This window comes from Mastomys coucha, chromosome X, assembly GCF_008632895.1.
Source record: "Mastomys coucha isolate ucsf_1 chromosome X, UCSF_Mcou_1, whole genome shotgun sequence".
Classification (NCBI taxonomy): domain Eukaryota; kingdom Metazoa; phylum Chordata; class Mammalia; order Rodentia; family Muridae; genus Mastomys; species Mastomys coucha.
Genome location: NC_045030.1, coordinates 123,400,409 through 123,405,930, shown reverse-complemented (window position 1 = coordinate 123,405,930; position 5,522 = coordinate 123,400,409). Strand labels below are relative to the sequence as shown.

Sequence of the window (5,522 nt, the reverse complement as noted above, 5' to 3'; positions counted from 1 at the left end):
CAAGCAATTCCCATAAAGCCATCTGGAGCCTGTTGCAGCAACCTTCTTGATACTAATATCTCTTAATACTTATTCTGTGTTTAAAATCCAAAACAGGTATTCTTATGCTCTGATGAGATACTGAAGCATTTCAACTGTCAAACTAAATAGGATGGTACCTGGAGTGAAGAAAATTACCTTAAGAACCAAGCAACTATTTTTGAAGCCTGAATTCTCTCAGGCCAAAATATATACCCCAGCTTCAATTTATGTTCAGGTAACATCAGTTAGAATATACCTCTTTCACTCTCAAATACTGAGGCTTCACCTTCATATTGAAGTAGCATCCAGCTATTCACTTGCCCTTGGATTTTATGCTGTGGTGACTGTTACCTGTTTTACATGATGCTGCTCCCTTTTCCACTTCTCACTCAGTAATGTGCTGCCTCACAACCTATCCACTTCTGTCCAGTCCTTACACTTTTGAACAATGCTCACTTACTAAGTCTGTTACAAAGATTTTCCACTGTGCCCCACTCATAAACAGAAACCATCCTGTTCTTCCATATTACTTATATTAATACTTTGTCATAGAACTATCTCTCTAAAACTCTAAGGAAGTGGTTTCCAACCTTCCTACCACTACAAAAGTTTGAAATACTTCCTCACGTTCTGGTGACCCCCAACTACAACTATAGAATCATTTTATTGCTACTTCATAACTGCAATTTTGCTGTTGTTATGAATCATAATGTAAATGTCTCATAGGCAGGTTATCTGTTATGTAACCCCCAAAAGGGTCACAACTTAGAGGTTCAAAAACACTGGTCTACGACAACTAAAAGCAGGAATTGATCTCTGCAATCCTAAAAAACGAAAATTCTGGTCCCTGGAATACAGTAAACCCTTAATGACTATTTTTTGAGCCTCTTTTATTTCTACTAAAGAACCAAAATTTGGGAACTCTGTTTTAAATACTGAAAGTTGCTTCAGAATCTTTAGCATTTTTTCCCTTATGAAATGGCTGCTTACATTAGTTAGGAATGGGTGGCATTCATATAAACACAAGAGTCTATAATGAGTCATTTTATTCCTATAGAAATAAAAACATACTACTAATTATGCAGCTGATACTTCTAAATCATTAACTCCAGCTTCATAATACAATAATAAAACTAAATAGAGCAATACTCGTAACTCAATATTAACTCTAAGCAACGTAATTGAATATGAAACTACTTCTAAACACAGAGTTCTTTCTACAGTAAAAACACAAAACAACTTTTAAATATATTTCATATTTGTTACATGTATCCACATCATATGAGGAATGTAGTATAAAAAATGATGAAGTCTAAATAACTGACCAAACTTACAATAGTTTTCAATTAGGCCATAACTATAAACATTATCTCTTTCCTGTTTTCACACCTCACATAGTTATCTCTCTCTCTAGAAATATTCCTTTACATCATGAAATATTGTTTGATTTGTGTGTGTGTGTGAGTGTGTGTGTGTGTGTGTGTGTGTGTGTGTGTGTGTGTATTCATTTCATTTATTTTCATGCTGGGGCTTGAACCCTGAACTTCATACACAATAGACACATACCACAACACTGACTTATACATATAACCCAAACACTGTACCGCTAAAGTTGTTAAGGAGGAACTACGTAAAACTAGATTTAGATGAGAAGATTAGAAGTTGTACTAGCTGAATTTTATTTCATTGAATCTTTCATTCATTCTGGCCTCTACCTCCAAAATCCTAGGCTAAGGAGATATACAGCTTTAAGAAACATGAATTAATAGCACTATAGTGTTTAAAATACACTAGTACCAACAATGGATATAATTATTTTTGATGCTTTATATTTTTAAAATTAGTGATTTTTATATTTATTTAATTATAGATTTGATATATTTACATATGTATGTTTTTATTTATAATTTAAATAAATAATTTTCAAAGTTGTTTGGTTGGTAGGTAAGTTTGAGTTTGGTTGTATTCTGTTTTATTGATAGAGGATTTTGCTATATAGCCCAGAGTATCCTAAAGATCATAATTCTTCTGCTTCAACCTCTCAGGTATGCATCACTATATCCAGAACTTTATTTTCTATTCCATAATTTTAGCTTCTTTCAAGAAAATAAAACAAAATATTCAATATAACGTATAGGAGCTCAGGTAGGAAAACAAAGTCAAAGTGAAAAAGTGGAAAGATATTATTTCTGAATATAGAATGAAACTAAAAGCAAAAGCAAAAGCATAATATTAAGTATTAGTAAGTTTGGCACACAACTTCCCCATTATATCTTTTTATCAAGATGCAGTCAGAGGCCTCCACCCAAGATCATGTATTTTAATATAAGAAAATGTAATTAGTATTTTCACTGTCTCATATTTCTTGATTGTGAGCACAATCTTCAACTGATGTTTCTAGAGTGCAAAGATTATATAAAGGTCCCACTGGGAAACTTGAATCATTCAAAAGATTAAAGAAAATAAAATATACTAACACATAACCAAGAACACACACTAGATTACTCCCTGGATCCATAGATTGAATGGTGCATGAAGTTGCTTAAGGGAGCAGTGCAATGTTCACAATGAATATTTATCCACCTTAAGTGTCCTGCAACACACTACAATTAATGTTAGGTATATTTTCTGAATATTTTATCTAGTTCTAACCAAATAAGCCCTAGAAAATAGAAACACAATTCTAAAGGATTCCTATAAAGACAACAGATTGAGGATAAAAGGATAATTTCAATAATGTGAGCACAAGAGAACAAGAAAATGGATGCCTGTTATAGCTCTTCATAATTCTAACTCTTTCTTCCATTGTCACATAGTAATAACAAAAATCTAACTCCAATACCCTGTCTCCACAAGATGAAAATAATTAAAGTGATCATGTGAAATATAGTTACAAAGGAATCATGATAATGACCCTTACTTTATGTGCATTATACTTTAGAAAATTAGACAATGGCAATAAACATCCACCTCAAATTAGCAGGCCATATAAATCCTAGGAGCCAGAGCAGGAAGACAGTGTAATGTCTTCAACGGTCTCAGCAATTATCACAATCACATGATCTCACTCCTGTACCTCAGTGATAGTTTATAAACCTAATGACACATGTTTGTGAGCCTCTTTTGTATTTCTTAAGATCAATTTTAATAAAAGGTCCACAGCAGATAGGAAACACTTTATAAAAGCAGCTGAAAGAATACATGTAAAAATATAAATAAGTAAAATGCCTTCCTTGTCAGCAACACAGAAATCATTGTGAAAAATGTGTATAAGCAAGTATTAGGAGAATGAGTGAACTGTAGGAGGATCACTTTATAGCTGGATGGAATAGCTGTTTTATGAAATAGCTTATACTATTATTAGCTAGATTGTTACAATACAGATATAATATATATAAGCTATTTTTCTTTGAGTCACTAATAGAACAATTTAACAGGGGAAACATATTGCCACAATAAAAGCTGTAGTTAATAAGATGCTTTCTGGAAAGACCACAAATAGGAAGGATTCCTGAACAAATTTACATGTGAGAAACTCAAACAGCATTGCAGGAAGTATTTTAAACCAAGGTTAACACCTTAGGCGATATCTCACACCTATAAACCTTGCACTCTAGAAGCTGCAGAAGAAGGATCACAAGTTCAAGGCCACCCTCGGGTACATGATGAGTTCCCAACTAGTCTGGGCTATAGAGTGAAAGTATCTCAAAAACATATGAAAAGCAAAAATATTAAAGTATTTACACAATTTTGAAATGAGATAGAAACCAAATATGAAAATACTTTCTCCCTAATCATACTAAAGAAAAGCATGTTTCTACTCACTTGTGGTTCATTCATAATCATATATATATATATATATGTGTGTGTGTGTGTGTGTGTGTGTATACATGCATATATATATGTATACATAATTATGTTTATTTATTAGATGAAAATATATATGCAACTGTCTTTGAGAACAAAAGGACTAATGTAGGTAGGGAAATTTAGGTGGGCAAAAATTGTAAACATATAATCAATACTTCTATGAATACTTGAAAATACATTTTAAGAAGAAAGAATATATTTTTCTCCCTACAAACATATGTCTGGTTATTGCAAGATAAAGGATTTTAAAACAGCTAAATATTCAGCACGGTTTAGACATTTCTCTTTTGATTTAAAAAAAAAATGGTGTCTTGTTAGAATGTAATTTCATTTCAAAAAATTCCATGTGGAATGACACACATTGGCTGACCCAACATCCATATCAGTGTTCTCCTTGAATTAGTGTTAATTCTTTCTTCTGAGTGCTAGATATTGTCTGAAATACACATCCATGAGGATGAGGATCTATATAGCAATGATACAGAAGAGAAAATTGAGTCTATGTCTCTAATAGCATTGATTAAAGACTCCCTCATTAATGTAAAAACATCAAAATGTAATACACCATAGTACTTTGACAATTGGCTATCATCAAAGGGAGAAGAGAATTTACTTGTCATTGCGAACCTTCCTTTTATGGTTTTTTATTGTATTTTAAGCATGTGAGTGTTTTGCCTGAGTGTATGTATGTGCATCACTTAATGTCTGGTACCTTCAGACACCAGAAGAGAATATCAGTTCCCCTGAGTCAAGTATTACAGATGGTTATAGTCCATCATGTAGGTGCTAGGAACTGAAGCCAGATCCCCCAGAAGTGCACCCTGTGTGCTTAACCACTGGGCCATCTGTCCTGTCCTGGATATCAGCTTCTTTGTCAGTCAGTTCTTTGTTCTGGCTATCATATATCAAGCCAAATATCAAATATAATATGAACTTACATATAAGCAGCCTAAAGAAAAAAGTAAATAATAATAATAAATAGACATAACTACATTCAACAAAATCTCATTTGTAGACAATGAAATCCATATAGTTAATCTTCTCTTTAACCATTTAAATAATAAAACATGGGATCAATGAGGTGGCTTTCCAGGGAAATGCAGTTGTCACACAAAGCCTGGTGAACTGGCATGGACCACAAAGAACCCATAGTGGGTAGACAGAGAAAACCAACTCTTGTAAGTTGTCACCTGATCTCCACATACACACTGCTGCATGTATGCATTCCTATGTGCATTCATACACATCTCTCTCACACACACATACACACACACACAAACACACATTATCAATAATAAAAAACAAAAATATATAACACAAAGCAAACACTGTTAGCTTGCAGGCCATACAAAGAGCAATCCTTCTGTGGGGAATAGTGTCTTTGATATGTTTATGTCTTCTGCAACAACAAACTATCTAGCATTCTGGAGAGAGCTTATCAAAGCATGACTCAAAACTTCTTTTTGCTTATTTGTTCTTTTCACAATGCCACCTTATGTTTCTATATGTCACCCTCTTGAACATAACTTCTTTTTTTTCACAGTTTTTTCATTAGATACTTTCTTTATTTATATGTCAAATAATATCTCCTCTCCCAGTTTCCCCTCTGAAAAAAAAAAGAAAGAAAAAGA

The 5,522-nt window shown here is 33.0% G+C and overlaps 1 protein-coding gene across 1 annotated transcript in view; it reads right to left on the bottom strand.

The window, feature by feature from the left end:
* Nucleotides 1–5,522, bottom strand: part of Diaph2 (diaphanous related formin 2) — a 555,303-nt gene that overhangs the window by 488,349 nt on the left and 61,432 nt on the right. The gene's annotated exons all lie outside the window — the stretch shown is intronic.